We start from the raw sequence: 17,669 nt of genomic DNA, 5'->3' as shown, positions 1-17,669 counted from the left end.
GATGAGACTCATTCTCCTTTCCTTTCTAAGTCTCCTGGGTGGTCTGTCTGTATCTCTCTCTATATCTTCAATAAACTTTGTTTTCACTTCCTACTGGCTCGTGTTTGATTTCCATCCTGTGTGAAGCCAAAGACCCTCTTGGCTGGTCCTTCAGGATCCCCCTCTGGGTCCTCAGACTGGACAGTCTACCTCATAAGGACCATGATACAATAATTTAGGATTGGTGTCACTGCAAGGAGAAGATTTAGGGGGCAAAGCCTCCAAAGAGTGTTAGCATGTAACATCATTTTCTGTTTTCTATTGAATAATTGATATTTTATCTTTCTGGGAAAGAGTTTCCTGGAATAATAAAGTTACAGTGATGAAGGGATAGAATAGTAAAGACATGTTAAGTGGACAGCAAGCTGTGTGGAATGTTTTTCCTTTCACCACATAGAGGGTATTGATCCCAATGCAGGAGAGACCAAAATCTGGGTGGGGTAGTTGATATGTTTATGTTAATATTTAGAACTCTCCATTTGCAAGGGTGTCTCCCTCTCTATATTGGGGAAGGGAAGGATGACTCTAAATCACAAGAAAATCTCATCAGTTGAAAAGGCACTGACTTGAATCTGCATAACAAAACTTACTCTTGTTTGCATACTTTTCTTGGAATTTTCTCATAACTGGCCTTCTTTCACCCCCTCCCCCCACCCCAAGACTTTTTTTTGGTCTTTAGTTGAAGATGGTATGTAAGTTTGTGGCTTGGGCCATGTCAGGGAATTGCTCAGTTTTCCTGGTTACCTCCTATGAATAAATAAAGTATACATGTTAATAAACTTCTGTTTGGTTTTCTTTTGTTCTCCTGTCTTTTATTACAGGAGGTTTCAGCCAAGAATTCAGAAGGGTAGAGAGTCCCTTTCTTAAAGAACCCAGATTTCAAATAATATGGAATGAGGAACTAAAGAAAAAAAAAATCAAAAGTAATGAGTAAAAGGTGTGCTGTTGGGTTTTGGAAACCAGAGGTACAACTTCAAGTTGATAGGAACTAGTGGAGATTGTGTGGATAATTTTAGGACCAGGTTCCTGGGGGAGGTTGGGACTGGCTTTGTGTAGTCTATTATGGATGCCTCCTAATGGGAGGAGCTGGCTCATTCAAAAACCACAAGAAGGAGTGACCAGGATATCTGGGAGGAGACCCACTCAAGGCATGTCAGAGACAGAGGAAATAAATGACGATGCTGGATAATAGTGAAAGTGAAGGGACTCTGTGACAGCTGCCCTGAGATGTCTGAAGAGTTGTCCTATAACAGAAAGCGTAGCTTAGCTTATCTTACTGTAACACATATAACCAGGATGGATGGGCAGTTGTTTGCTAATGAGAGGGAAAATCCGTAGTGTTCCAAAAACAGGGCAGTTGCCTCTTGAAGAATGAATTTCCCATCACCCAAGGGATGCACAGAGACTGAGAGACCATCTCATCAGCATATGACAGAAGGGGTCCTGCTGGATTCTGAGGTCCTTTCCAACTGTGAAACTGTGGTTTGTCAATATTTCTCAGTTCAATTTTTTTTTTTGGACTTAAATAAAAACTTACTTCCTAGAAGCCTGAAAAACTCAGGTATAACTTTGAGAAAAATGAAAGTACTTTCTAAAAGCTCCTTTAATTTCTCTTTGAAATGCTAAAATATGATGTAAGCCTCTTGGCTTTGGAACTCACAGCTATTCAATTCCTTCTACAGGTGATAAAAAGCATCCAGCCTGGAGCAAAGATGTGTGAAAAGAGATTAGGCAGTGTGTGAAAACACTTCCCATCAGCCATTTGACAACTTTTTTGAAATGCTAATGTCAGTCCTACAGAGCTGTTACCTTGGTGTTCACACCTATTCATTCTACATCCAGGTAAATAAAGCATCCCCTGGTGAACACAGAAGTGTGAAGCCAAACTGGGGCAAACTGTGAAAATCCTGGACTCAGTCCATCCCAAGGAAAGAAGTAAAATACAATTATCTTCCTTCTTTATCCACTATCATTTATTTTTGTGCAAATTATGAGCTTGAAGCATTGCAGAGGAGATAGCTAATTACCATTAATTGAGCATCTATTACAAACCAGGAACAGTGTTTACTGTAATTATATGTAAATATCCCCACAACCCTATATTTAAAAATTTTTAGGCCCATTTTGCAATGTGTAAATCACAGTTGGCATAGGCTAAATAATTTGCTTCAAAGACATACAGCTTATAAGGAGTATAGCAGGGATGTTGACATAAAAATTGAACTTCAGTCACCCCAAATCTCAGAGACTTATTATATTTATTAGGGAAGTAATGGTTGTTGTAACAAAATGCCTCCAAATCTCAATAGCTTATGACATAAAATAGTATTAATTGGCCAATTATGATGTGGTTGAGTGGTTGATAAGTGATCTGCTTGATGTAGGCTTTCAAGGGCCACATTCCTTCTATCTCATGGTGCTACCATCTTTAAAATGTGGTCACCAATGTTACCACAGAGGAATAGAATGGAGTGGAAGTGTTCAATGGGCCAGGCCTAGAGGTGGTTTACACCATTTCAACCCTCACTCCCCAGTTGAATCTCACAGTCCCAGACTAACTTCCAGGGGGCTCAGAAATGTAGTTAACTGTGTTTCCAAAAGGAAAAATAAAGGATTTTGGAAACCTATAATATGGTGAATCTTTTCACTTTGTATGCTCAATAAGACATTGTGTTGCTCTTATAGTAGGCACTCTAATACGTATTTTCAGACTCAATATATGAATGAATACATGAAAGAATGATGACTCAATCTCACAGTAACAACAATCTAGTTGTAAACAAACCAAAAATCAAAGCTGGGTTTATTGGAGCCATTAAAGTCAATGTGGGTTTATTTGAATCAATGAAAGTGAATAATAATTAGTTAGTACAAAGTAATACCAATAGTAATGCTAATAACAGCTCCCTCACAGAGGTGAGGTAAGGTTTAAATGATTTAATAAGTGTAAAGGGCTGGGAACAGTAACTGGCACATGGTAAGTTATACCGTGTTAGCTGTTTTAATAACTAGCTGATGGGGGTTTCCCCCAGTGGTCTTCAGTGAGACACTCCCAATTTCCGTTGGCTCTGGTCTATTCTTCCTGTCTCTTCTTAACCAAATTCTGAACTTTTTAGTAATGATTGGTGTTTTCTCAGTGGAGAGGAGGTGCTCCCTTAAATATCTGGGAGATCTGAATCAGTCATGGTATTCTTATTAACATAGTCACTCAGAAAGACATTCTGGTTTTTTAATTGGAATTTAGCAAATTTGCAAAGGCAAAAGTAGAGATCCATTGACATGCTTATTAATGTCACTGTTTGAGCCCATTAAAATTAATAAATTTTGCCAACAATGGGGCAGCTTACAATGTGCTAAAATATTTTCTACAAAATCCTCTGTGATTTATGATTAAGCCATTTTCTCTTCTAAAACACTTATCCTCACTAGACTTGTGTCCTCAATATAGGATGTCTTAACCAGTCCCCCAATCTAGCAGATTATCCTTTTCTCTGTAGACTTGATGTTGTCTAGTCAGGACAAAGGTATATGAATTTAGGGGTCTTGGGAAAAGAGGTTGAAACTCACTCAACCTTCCCGTGGAGTTTTGTTTGATGAACATGAGAAGGAAGGTCTGAGATACAGAAATAAAGAGGGAATCTGAGAGAATGAGATTTCATGGAGGAGGTGACATTTGAAATAGGAATGATGTGTCACAAGAATTCTGCTGAGTGGGCACAGTGTACTCAGCAATGAGATCTGGACTAAGAGTAACAGTAGATATCTCTTGGTCACAGAGAGATCATCTGATGGCCTTGTTGAGGAGTTTAAACTTGGCTGTATGGATGGGGAAGGTGTTCCAGAAGCAGAGTAAATAATCAGAGTTATGCCCTGAAAGCATAATCCAGCTTTTGAGAAACCTGGATATGAGCAAACTGCTGAGGAGAATGTCACAGTGGTTCAGTGAGTCAGTGGGAAGTTACTCTAGTTGATGCCATGGGTGGAATGAGGCCGAGAAGCTGAATGTCAGATCCAGGACCAGCCTTTTCTCTACAGTCCACCACACAACACAGAACAGAATTTGCTGATATTGTTGGTTCAGGGACACATTCTGAGAACCACTGGGAAACAGATCAGCTTTGCAAACTTCTCTCAGTCTCATAGAGATGCAGTAATAAGTCTGGTTATTTGCACACATGCACATTTGTATACACATTTGTATACTCAGGGGTGGTCACAGGGTAGAATGGCCTGAACAGAAAAACATGGGGCCTTGAAGCACTTCAATGGTGTTCTATTGCTCTGGGCCTCCCAGGTTTTTCAATTCAGACAGAAATATAAGTGACCTCTTTTTGGATTGGCTGAGAGCCAGCAGGTAGTACAGCCTCTGAGAAGGGGATATGGTTAGGTGCTAGGGAAATGGTGGTAGCACACACACAGAGAGAGAGAGAGGGTGTTGAGGGGGAAGAACCATGCAAGGACTGCTTTTTCTGACTTGTTACAAATTCCTAAGATTCAGGCCCTGTGGAGTGATGGATGAGGTAAGGAGGAGAGGGAAGGGAAGGAGTATGGGGAAGAAGGAAGAAAAGGAGGACATGGATTTAGCAAGAAGGGAAGGCTAAGGAGAAGGGGAAGATGAGGAAGGAAAAGGAAAAGAAGGGCAGAGAGAGGTTAAAGGGGAAAACAAAACAAAACAAAACAAAACCCACAAAAAAACTCAGGTCTTGACCTGCTGCAGCCATATTTGTACTGAGTTTGTATTCGTACCAAGTTATATATTTTCTTCATCAAAGTCTCATACAACCCAGCAAAGTAGACTTTATTGTCTGCAATTTTATGGATAGGGAAACTGAAGCTCAGAGGCGTTAAACTTTGGATTACCTTGTAGTTCCCCTTGACCCTGCGCACTTTCTTTCCCACCTCTCACCCACACCAGCAGGGCTCTAGCCCAGAAGGCAAGTGAGGACTGATGAGCAGCACCATGGACAGCAGCTCTCATCCACGTTGAGGCGTGAGAGCTGGTGGCCTAGAAGTGGTGGGCTGGAGGAATTTATGTAGAATTACTTGTCGGAGTAACTACCTTACTTGTCCACTAAGTCAGGATTAGAATCCTGCAGGTTAGAGCCTGCAGTTCACAACCTTGATCACTTAGCCATGTCTTCCACACCCCTCAGCTGTTTTTTTGTGGGTCAGCACTACTTCTGTCTCAGCAGAGGACCTCACCTTCATTTTCACTGAGCTACAAGCTCCCTTCATCTTTACCTACAAAGGAATATTTCTTGGGCTCTTTCTAATCTGCCTTCCTGTCAGCTGTTATTTCCCAAGGTTCCAGACTCTACTGAGATGGACATGGAAATGCAGTGCCCAGATACCCCTTCAAGGAAGGACTTGTTGCCCAAACTGTTGTGAGTGCTGTTGGCATAAAGCCTTCAGCTGTCTTTGGGGAGTTCCTCAGTTGTCTGATCACTTTGCTTGGGGTAGCACACAGTCAGTGACTGACTGAGGAGGGGTATTAAGTCTCAGCTATTTGGCCTCACGCAGAGCACCTGTGGTCGATCACTTCAGCTCTGAGCGCTTCACAGTGTGGAACTGCACTGCCTCCTGACTTATCCCCTGCCACACCTGTTTTTATCCCCTCCTGTCCATAGGAGTAGATTTCAAAGGCAATCCCCTAGGAAACATCCTGAACCTTAGAATTTAACTCAGAGTTGGCTTCCCGGGGAACCCAACCTGCCATGTCCATCTACTGCCTGCTGCCCCCCCAACTCCTTTTTCTAACTCCTTATTTTAGAAAATCTGAACACAAGTGTAATCTTGTCTCCTGCCACTTGTCTTCTCTTCTCTGATGACACTTTCCTTATATTTTATTTTTTCTGCTCTTAGGAAAAAATGCTGGCAAGTCTCTAGGGTGGTTTCTGGGAGATGGTAACACTCACCCAATCTTTTTTACTTCTAGGGTGTTATCTCACAGATTTTTTCACACATGTGTGAGATGACACCTCAGCATAGTTATTAGCCACAACATTGCTGGCAATAGTAAAACAAGGGACACAAGCCAAATGTTCACCAAAAGAGAAGTATCTACACAAATTATGATATTAATACATGTTCATAACACATCTCTAAAAGCAATGAGAATGTTCTTGAAGTATTAATTTGAAATGATCTCCAAGATGGTTTGATTGTTAGATAAAAAAAATCAAGGTGCAGACCAGGGTGTGCAATCTATTGCTGTTTGTGTGGGAATATGTGTATGTGCTTGTATAGCCAGAAAACACATCTGGAGCTATGCACAAGAAACTGCTAACTGGCTGCCTGTGGGGTGGGAACTGGGAGGTCTGGGGTGCAATGGTAGGAAGGAACACTTCTATGGCATCCCTTTGTACTTCCCTTTGAATTTTGAATTATGTGGACTTTGTACTTTGTGGTTTATTAGCTTATTCAATAAATAAATCTAACTCATCCATAATAAGCCGTAGATACAGTTAAACTGTTTTTGAGAAAGGCAGGGGATGAGTGTTTCAAGTTGTTTGCAGACACTCGGAGGGAAGCTGGTGTGCATTTCAGGAATGGTGGGTGTCTGAGTGAGCTCTGACACAAGGGAGCTTTGGAAGAGCATGGCTGAGAGAGTAGGTTGAGGGTCCAGATCAGGGGCCACTAGCATAGAAGCAAGGGATGGTCAGGTGCACTTCCCTCCCTAGAGAATTATGTTGATTTGGACACACCTAGCTTTGTTATGGGCTGTTGTGCCATCTCTGTAGCCCAGAGCCATGTCTGGTCCATACACACGGGGAGAATAGTCCTTTCTGCAGCAGACCCAGCCTCCCAGGGCTCTTGCCCATGAAGTGGACTGTTTTTATTTTCATTGAATGGGTCACTGGGGTTCTTGGATGATTGAGGAAGTGGGGAGAAGAGGGCCCAAGGGTGTGAGACTGGACATCTCGATGATCTGGCTGTTAGCACTATAGAACAACTTATACACACTTTATGCTGATGGCTGCCAGAGCTGTATGTGCAGTCCAGAGCTCTCCTGGGATTTGTGATTATACATCCAGTCATGTCTAGGATGCTCTGTGTGGATGTCTCACAGAAGCCACAAAGTCAACATGCCCTGAACCAAGCTCATCATCTTCTCCACCTCACACTGCCCCATCTGCTCCTCAGCTCATATTTTTTCTTGGTAATGGTAATAAATGGAGGGGTCATTACTGACTCCTCATTCTCTAGCACCTCAACTTCATTTGACTAAATTGCAAATCAGACCATATCATACCTCTGCCTTGAGCTATTTTGGGGCTCTCTTGCTTGTGGGACATATTCCAAGCACCTTAACACTTCGTGCAAATCCCTGTGACCTGACCCTCACCCTCACCTGTCTCTCTCACTCCACCATACCATTACCTGTACTCCCTCTGCTTGAGTTCCCCTCTACTCCCAACCTGCTGGCTCCTACTTTCCTTGAAATACTCAGCTTAGGGACCACACCTCTGGATACTTTCTGATCTCCTGTCTGTGTTAGCACTCCTTCCATGTGCCCCCACTGCCACATACCTCTGCATAGCATTGGTCACTCCATGGGTCATCGGCAGGATGCATGATAGTTCACTTCTGAGTCCTCAGAGCCTAACACTGTGCTGGACACCAGATGTGTCTCAACAAATTTAAGTGAATGAAGCAAACGATCCCTAACCTTGGGAGGAGACCGAGGTCTGTAGGAGAAGGAACACCCAAGATCATACAGTAAACTCGTGAGGAGCCTGAGCTAGATCTTGCATCGTAAGCCTAAGCTCAGGGCTCCATACCCTGTAGGATGGGCTTTGTTTTGTTGACTCACAGCATACAAGGGAGTGGAAATACCTGGTAAAAGTACTGTATCGGGTAGCTGTTCCTGAGTTTTCCAAGCTTCTACTGCTATAAAATTGAGGAAGAAAGTGAGTTTGAATTTACTGTGGTCCTTACCTTGAGAGAGTTTCCTCTCTCAACTTCACATTAAAAATAACAAACCTCTAGTGTGGAGACCTAGAATCCTGTTTCCTGGCCAAATAAATCCTGTCATATTTCTGGGACTGATTTCACAACTAATTAAGGATTTATTATAGCTGCCCTCCTCCCACACACCCCTCTTGTGCTGACAGGACTGTCCACGGGAGGAAAAAAGTGAGAAATTGTCTAAAAATAAAGCAAATCTGCAAGACCATCCTTAAGAAAGCTGTAGGCATCCCTTTGGACTTGAGTTGGAACAGATGGAATGTGGAGCAGAAGCTTCTGAGTGATGCAGGGGAAGCAGAGCTCCCTCAAGTGTTCTTTCCCAAAGCCATCTGGCTTCTCTATTGGCTCCAAGCTCCCATCATCAAGGGTCACAGGCCCCCACCTGACAGGGAAGAGACAATCTGATGAGTTGTCACATCTCTGCAGTCTCCTCCACCTCCTCAGCTAAGGCCAAATCTCCATATGGGTGGAGAGGGTTCAAGCTGGCCTATGGTAATTGATGTTGGGATAGAACTTCTGTCTTAGTTTGGGCTGCCACAGTGAAGTCCTATAGACTGGGTGGTTTAAACAACAGAAATTTATTTCTCACAGTTCTGGAGGCTGGAAGTCTGAGATCAGAGTGCTGGCATGGTTGGGTTCTGATGAGGGCTCTCTTCCAGGCTTGTAGGTGGCTGCCTATCTTCTCACTGTGTCTTCCCATGGCAGAGAGCAAGGGAGACAGTGAGCAAGGACGCTAAGCCTTATGACCTCCTCTAACTCTAATTACTTCTGTAAAGGCTCTATGTCCAAATACAGGCACACTTGGGGTTAGAGCTTCAATATAGGAATTTTAGGGGAACACAATTCAGTCTATAGCAGGTTCCTTCTGGGGGTGGGGGTACGGACTGAGAAGGGCATAGGGGCTTACTGAATGCTGGGACATTCTTCATCTTGCTCTGGGGGCATATACCATGTAAAAAGCTCAAGATTTGTGCTGTTCCTTGTATGTAAATTATAGCTTGATTAAAGCAAAACCATGTGAGGAAAAAGTCTTGAGTTACATTCCAAATAAATTGATTCATGATCAGTGTGTCCTGTAGACTTTTGAAGATCTATGAAGTCAAAAAACTAAATGTGCCTTATTGCTGACAAAGGCAATTATTTGTTAATAACCATATTGTTTAGTGATTAGAAAGCAATATATTAAGCATTTTTGCATCCTAACCTGTTATTTTTGTTGTGTTACTGCTTTAGGTACATTTTGGGAAATCGGGCTTCGAATAGACATATAATACATAATTTCCATTTAAATATCCTCCTTATCTCACACATTTCTTGCGTGAACTAAAATTCCATAATATGTGTAAAGAATCCAGTCCTGGGCCGGCATGTGGCAGGTGCTCAATAGATAACAGTCTTAATTTGTAACAGAAATCCACAGACAGATGTGGGACCTGGGGGCTGGTGGGGAAGTGGGGCATGGTTAGAGAGGAGAGAAGGTAGGGCAGGATGTGGTTGGGCCCAGTTAGTCGTGTGGGGACCCTAAGTCCAGAGCAGATCAGATGCGAGGTTGATGCCAAGTCCCCTCTTCTCTCTGGTGGCTGATTCTGGAAACTGGGGCCAGGACTGAGCTTCAGTCAGGACCTAGATACCAGCCCTTAGGGAAGTGCTGGTGGGGCCAGCTGTCTCAGGTATAGGCTAGAGGGACGAGGACAGGTGTGATCTGTCAACCTTCATGAAGCAGCTTCCCCAGTTGGGTGGCTTAGTCATTTCTTCATTTCTTCTTTATTTCACATATTTATTGGATGCCTGGGGTAGTTAGGTACCATTCTTGTGATTATATGTGAGTGACGTCCAAAGAGGAAAACACTATTTGCCCACAGCTTTGAGTACTACTTACAAATACAATACTATGGAACACTTTTGTGCCCCAGGCACTGGGCCAAGGGCTTGAAGTGCTTCCTCGCATTTCATCCCCATCACAGCCTTGTGGAGTAGATGCTGTTACAGGCTCATTCACAGATGAGGAAGCCAAAGCACAGAGAGTGTCAACTACTTCCTCAGACACACAGCTAGGTGGTGGAGCCCCGAGAGCTCACCTGTAGAGTGTGCACTTGTAAGAACTACACTTTGTTGCCTCCACCTATATATGACACATAGTGATTGTAGGAAAAAAGTGTATAGCCAGAAAGTAAATTACATGAGATTCTAATATATAACAGTGGTGCCTGTTAGCATTATCAGTTGAGATTTGTAAGAATTTTCCCATATAAATATGTGATTTAATTAAAAATGCACCTAGGTGTACATATCTTTATAAGTCCTTGATTTTTATTGAATAAAATGAGCACAGCACTTTGTCATTTTATTTGCTAAATAATATTCCATTTTAGAGTCATGTCAAAAATGTGCATCACATGGTTGATTCCATCTCGCCATTTACTTAGCTCTTCTCTGAGACTGGCTGGAAGACACAGGACTGGGCTGTTAGATGCATCTCTGTTCTGTCCAGACCTAAGGGAGGAACACAGTCTGGTTCCTGGGATTTTCTCTCCTCAAGGGAAGAGGATATGACCTCCAGAGAGATTTTCCCATCACCTGGGAGTTTGTTCGAAACACACATTCTCAGGCCTGAGCTGAAATTTGAAAGTCTTAGGTTGCGGCCAGCAGCCTGTGTTCTCTCAGTTTTCTGAGTGATGCTGAGGGTGCAGAGTTAAGAACCACTGATGAGGGGAAATGTTGCTTGTTGTTCTCAGCTCTGACCTGAGCAGGGCAGGGAAAGGAAAAGGTTACACCGCTGTATGAAGAGACCAGCTTTGGGTGACCCCTTTGAGATGCTGTGTGTGCAGGTGAAGATGACTCATTCACTAGGGAGATCTGGGTGGGAACAGAGAGGTTCCTCATGAGTGACAGCCACCTTCCAAATTTCTAGAGCAGGAAGAGCGGAGAACTGAGGTCCTGGGCTAGCTCTGGGAGGAGTACCAGGAGAATGGGCATGGAGTCCTGTCCATAACCATTATGTTTGGATCTGAGAGGACAACAGCCACTGTTGTCATAGTGGCAGCCACCTGGGGTATGCAGACCTGTCTCGGGAGGCTTAATGCACCTCTGTCCTTGCACCTCAGGGTTTCCTAGGGAGTAGCTCCTGAGTCCTAATCTGCCAGCACCTTCTTGGTTTTAGCACTGAAAGTCCTGCATTCTGGGAATGCCCTCAGTCCCAGGCAAACCTGGATGGTTGCTCACCCTGGATGCTGGGTAGGCCAGGGGCAATGTCTACCAGTGGGGCAGCACCTGGACCCAAGGATCCAAATCTCCAGGAGGAACTGCATTTTGATGGCTCTCAGGGGCACCTGAGAGAGTTTGAGATTTGTACTCTTCTTTTCCTGCTTGTGCAAATTCACTTCTTCCTTTCCTAGTATTAACATACAAAGCTCAAGTCCATTTATTAACCACCAGCCCATGCTGTATGCAGACACATTTGTAGCTGGACCATGAGTCCTTTTTCATGAAACTGGACATTGCAAGACTCCACTGAAACAGAACCTAACCAGACTCAAAGACTGGAATATGTGTTTATAGCAGGGTAATATGGAGAGGAAGGAGAAGGGGGTGTGGAAACAGGCAGACTTGTGTTGGAATCCCCATGGTAATATACTGGGTTACTTCCTCAGCCTCCATGAGCTTGGTAACACATATGAAAATGTGGGCTAAGGATCCTCAACAAGGCAAATGTGAGGATGCAGTGAGGTTGTGGATGAAGGCCTACAGTCAAGAACCTGGTAAATCCCCACCTACTCAGGGCCTTGGCCTGATGCTTGGCCAGACCTCTCAAAGTGTGGGCTGGCTTATTAGCCCTGGTGAAGTGTATTTAAGATGATGCAGGAAAGAAAATATTTATCTGTATAAATATGCATCCATGTATTACTGAGGGTGACTGGGAGTGGATGCAAAATGTATGTTCTACTTCATTAAGAACTTTTTAACATTAATGATTTTCTTTCTTCCTCACACTAAAGCTAAAAATTAAGTCTATTCCACTTGTCAAAGGGCTCCTCACTGTAATGGGGATTAATGATGCCCACTGTAAGCTGTAGTCCAGAATGATAAATGAAAACTAGGAGGTGGGGGGATGGTGGAGGCAGGGGAAGCCCTGTCAGGGGCAGCTGCTCATGTGGTGAGGTGGGAGGAGGCTCTAGAAGTATTCCTAGCTCTGAAAATCTGCTTTCCTCCTGGATCAGTGAGGTCTCGACCCTCTCTATCCATCAGGCCAACCTGGGGATGTCTGGACTTTTATGGTGGTGAATGACCAGGCTTTCCAGGGCAGGATTGCCCCAGCACAAGAAGCACATTTAGAAGATAGAGCTAAAAGCCAACCAATACTCTTATGCCTTAAATGTGCCATTTTGCCTAAATTCACAATGTTGTATTATGATTTGTGTCAGCCAGCTTCATGTTTCAGGGAGAACCCAGTTACCAAAAAAACCATTCTGGATATAAAATGCCATTTATCTGGGAAATCCTAAAATGAAGTTGTTCTAGGGACCCTGACGAAGGCACACTATTAGAGTTTCATTCTTCTGGCAGGAGATTTTGTGTTCTGTTCAGATAAGGACAGGAGGAATTACAGAATTCTAAGATGATCCCCAATAGGTCATACCCATGTAGAAGCCCTTCCTTTTGATTGTGGGTGGGACCTGTAGCTATGGTTTCACCCCCATTATTAGATTATACTATAAGGCAAAGGTGAAGGTATTTCATAGATGTAATCAAAAGGAAGATTATTTCAGGTGGGCTTGACTCAGTCAGGTGAGTCCTTCAAAAGAGGGTCAGAGATCAAAGGGACAACACTCTCCCATTGTTCTTGAAGAAGCAAGCTGCTATGTGTAGAGTGGGCCATGTGGCAGGGAATGGCAGAGCTTCTAGGACCCAATGACCTCAGTCCCATAGCAGCAAGGAACAGAATTCTGCCAGTGAGGTGGAAGAAGACTCTGGGCCTCAGATGGGATGCAGCCCCAGCCAACACCTTGACTGCAGCTTTGTGAAACCTTGAGCAGAGGATCCACCTAATCCATGCCTTAACTCAGGAACCACAGAAACTGTGAGATAACAAATTTGTGTTGTTCTAAGCCACCTAGTTTGCACACCATCAAAAATTCTTATAGGACAAGAGAAGCGACCCTAAGTCAACAGAACATAACGATAGCTACCATTTATTGACTTTCCACTCTATGGCAGGCATTTTTATCCATTATCTCATTTAATCTTTGTACAGTTCATGGAGTTAGGGCGGCCCCCCTGGGAAAATGCTCTCTAGGACTTAGATTTCCTGACACTATATGGTGGTTTTTCTTCTCTCGGGAATTGGACGGAATTAACAGTTAGTAACTCTTGCCTACTGTGCAAGATGGGAAAGAAGTTGCACTTTGGTGGAAGATGTACCTGCCTTCAAATCCCATCTTTGCCATTTATTAGCCAGGTAACACAGAGTGGATCATATGACCATCTAGAAAGTGTTTCCCAATCTAACAATGAATGGAGTTTGTACAAAGGGTGCAAACTATTTTCCAGCCAGACCCACTGTGTGTAGGTCCCTTTGTTAGAAACATTCACAGAATTCTCTAATTTACTCCTGACAACAGCTCCATGAGATGGATAAAGTAGTCCTGATTTTCTGGATGAGAAAATGGTCTTTAGAAAAGTTGAATGAATAACATGGAGGACATTAGGAGAAGGAAGGGAAAAATGGGCGGGGGGAATTGGAGGGAGAGATGAACCATGAGGGACTATGGACCTGAGAAACAAACAGGGTTTTAGAGGGGAGGAGGGAGGGGGCATTGGTTAGGCCAGTGATGGGTATTAAGGAGGACACGTACTGTATGGAGCACAGGGTGTTATACGAAAACAGTGGATCGTGGATCACTACATCAAAAACTAATGATATATTGTATGGTGACTAACATAACATAATAAAATTTAAAAAAAAAAGATAAAAAAAAGTTGAATGACTTGCCCAATGTGAGTCGCTGGTGAGTGATGGAGCTTGAATGGAGACAGGTCTGTGGGATCTTTCAGAGAAGTCTTCTTGAGGCCCTTTGCATCATTCTGCCCTTATGTCAGGGTTTCCTGAGTGCCCAGTCTCCCATCTCCATGGATTCTCCTAACCCACCTGTGGTTGGAGGAGCTGAGCTGTCATCTTTAATATCATTCTGAAATGCCAAGAGAAAGCCCTGTGCCCAGTGGCTTCACATATTCCCCACCCTCCTCTTCCCCGATTGCTGCCTCTTGCATGAGTGAGTCCTAGTGATGTTAGGGCAATGAGATGATGTCTATCCTCGGAGCTTATTCTTGGACCTGAGATTCAAGAGGGGCACAGCCATTGTGGCAGGAAGTCCTGCCCACTTCTGGGGTGAGGGGAGGTTTGTCCCACAGGGTTGCAGGGTGGGATTGGCGTGGGTTGTGAAGTGCTGCCAGCTTGAAGCTTTGCTCCATTGCCAGGATCCTAGCCCACTTTTGAGAGTCGAGCTGGTTCTGTGCACTTTGCTGTCTGCTTATTTCCCCAGTGATCCCTGCTTAGGATTTAGCATCTTGTCAAGCATCTGGCCACTCCCAGCTGTGCTCTGGAAAGCAAAGCCCAGCTTGATGTGAAAGGAGGATGGAATCTCTCATGGATGGGAGTGCCAGTGCCAAGAATAGGGGAACCTGAGACCCCAGACAAGGGAGGCCAGGCACCTTTCATGGTTAGTTCAGTAACCAACCAAGAATATCTGGGATATTCTTCCAGAGAAAACTTTGGAGTTCTGAGTGCTTTTTTTTTTTTCTTTCTCACAGAGAGATTTGATTGCCTCCTTGTAGTGCAATCAGTGATGTAGTTATTTTACACTAGACCCAATAGCCCTAAGTTTTGATAGGAAAGTAAGCTCCAGTTGCTTTGTGTTCAGAGCTGAGGGCTCAGGCAGTCTAGTCATACTTTCCTGGGAAAGGAGCACTTTTTCTTCATTAAGTTGTGACTTAGGAAACATATCTGCCAGCATCTTAACATCTGAGGGCAGTACTGATGCCAGTTAGAACATCCTGTCATCCCTGTCCTGGTCCTTTTCTCCTGCTGGCTTGTGAGTATGAAGGGAGCACCTTCTTAATAAGGTCCTGAATGTATCCCTGTTGGCTTGTAGACAGAGTCCAGTCTCCAGGGCTTGACCTTGTCTTGCCCACCTCTGTCAATGCACACACATACAACTCACACGTCCACTCACACAGAGAGACACATCCACACACTCATATACAAAGATGCCAACACACACAGAGACCCACATGCATTTGCAAGCATACACACACAGTCACACACATTTACACACTCACACACACACCGTTTGCTCATACCTACAGTGCACCTACACACTGAACCTCTCTGCCACACCAAGCAGGGCCACACCTCCAGACATTTGCCCATGCTGTTCCCACAGCCTGGAATGCCTTTCCTGCCTCCATTCTGCTTAGGTAACTTCTACACTTTTTCCATGACTTAGCTGAAGTGTGACTTCTTGTTGAGGAGCTGACTTAGGGCTGGGTCAACAATGTCAGGCTTGGCTGGTCATCCCTTTTCTGGACTCAAGCTACCCTTATGCTTCTCTCTATTAGAGCCCTGCCCCACTCGCTGGGAATGATTCCTTCATTACCCTCCCCAGTTGCCCAGTGGGCAACTGACTGAGGCAAAGGCTGACTTCTCCATTCTCCTGTAGTCCAGTGTGGTCTGGTCCTGCGTGAGTGTTTACTGAATTGACTTAAACTTGCTGACTGCTTCTCTGAATGTCCCATGTCTTTCCTAGCTGCTACATCTTTGCATATGTTGTGCCTTTCCCTTCCCTGTCCCCTTCATCAGACTGACTCTTGCTCATCTATGAAGATCCAACTTTGGTGTCACCTCCTTTGTCTGGGTCAGCTGTGCCACTCTGCTCTGTGCCTCCACCAACCCCCATGCTCACCTGTCTTTGTCTCTGTCAAACTGGAAGCTCCTAAAGAGCGGTTCTTCAGAGCAGAGTATAGAAGGATACTCAGCTTTTTTTCTTGGATTATTTATTTATCAGAGAGAGAGAGATAGTGAGAGAAAACACAAACATGGGGAGTGAGAGAGGCGACTCCCCACTGAGCAGGAGCCCAACACGAGCTCAATCCCAGGACCCTGGGATCATGACCTGAGCCCAAGGCAGACATTTAACAGACTGAGCCACCCAGGCGCCCCAAGGATACTCATCTTTGTATATCCAGCTGTTGTGAGCTGCCCTTCATAGGCTGCTATAGGAAAGAGATAAACTCAGGAAAGATCGGCTGGTCTGTCAACAAGTGAGAGGGAATGTAGAGAGGCCATGAATTCTTGGGCTTTCTGGGTTTGAAAATAAAACTATTGTTCATTTTCAGCCTCTTCAGTCAGGAACACATTCTCAAAGTAAGCTACAGCCTTGTTAACATTTCTATGGTCATGAAGGTGGCACTTAGCCAGACAAAGGACTCTAGAATGATTGAGAGCATGGTTTCACAGAAGCCCTATGCTTCCAAAATCTGGAAAGCAAGGCATGACAAAAAAAAAAAAAAAAGTTTGTGGGTATGGTTGTTGGTAACCCAAAGGGAAGTAACCAGAGTCAAATACATGGACAATCTACATGCTTGAAAAAGCTCTATTAGCAAAAGTATGGCCAACCTGGCCTACAAGAGGCTGTCTCTATGGACTGGTCCCATTACTGTACCATTAAAGCTGCAATCAGACAGTTATTGCCAGTGGTTCAAGATGTAAAGGACCTCTGGGTTCTCAGCTTCCCACAGGCAGGAAGCAGGCTGAGAAGCAGTTCAGGCATGTAAAGGAGAATCTTCTCCAAAACCCTCAACATGTTATACCATGGAGGATAATGGAAAAGGAAGGACCTTCCCAGGTGTGGATCCAAGAGTTGTAAAAAATGGTGAATGGAGATCTATTTCCAGGGTGCAAATCCGGGGCCTAATCAAAAGACAGTCCCTACTCACAGGGTAGAAGCCCTGGCATTATTTCTCTAGTAGTATTTCAAATTTCTGTGGGCCTCTTGTAGTCCTTGGTCTCTGGAGGAAGAGAGGACATGTAGATGTGATGTAGTCATGAGATCCTGGACCTCCAGCCTGATACTATGATTGGGGGAGGCTTTTGGGGTATCTTGGAATCTGTGCCAGTTTCAGTTATTATTCAGCAAATGTTTACTCCCTTCCCTCTCCTTATAGAGACAGAATATATTTTCCATCTCCATGACTGTATGTTGAGCTTGGCAATGGGGCTAGCATTAACCAATGGAATGTTAGCAGATCAAAAAGGAGCAAAAGCATGAAATGCGTTTGTGGTGTTGGGCTTGTCTTTTTGTCACTTTCATGCCAGGAGCTTCCACTTGGGAGCTCCTGTGCCTTTTTGGAGCAGACCTGAGCCCAACCCACATGGAGAGGTCAAACCCAATCAAACCCATCCCCTCTAACCAGCAGATGTGTGAACAATAATAAGTGAGTATTGTTTTGGAGTGGTTTGTTATTCAGGAATAGTTAACTGATACACCTTCTTCCATGCAAGCACAGGTGGTAAAGAAGAGCCAGGGTACTGGCCTATTTTCTTGGCTGGGTGGGAACAATAACTGGAGAGGCTCACAAAGTAAGATGCCAGAGAGAACTAACGCCTT

This window comes from Mirounga leonina, unplaced genomic scaffold (assembly GCF_011800145.1).
Source record: "Mirounga leonina isolate KUSES-001 unplaced genomic scaffold, KU_Mleo_1.0 Mir_151, whole genome shotgun sequence".
Lineage (NCBI taxonomy): Eukaryota > Metazoa > Chordata > Mammalia > Carnivora > Phocidae > Mirounga > Mirounga leonina.
Note: the sequence above shows the minus strand (reverse complement) of the source record.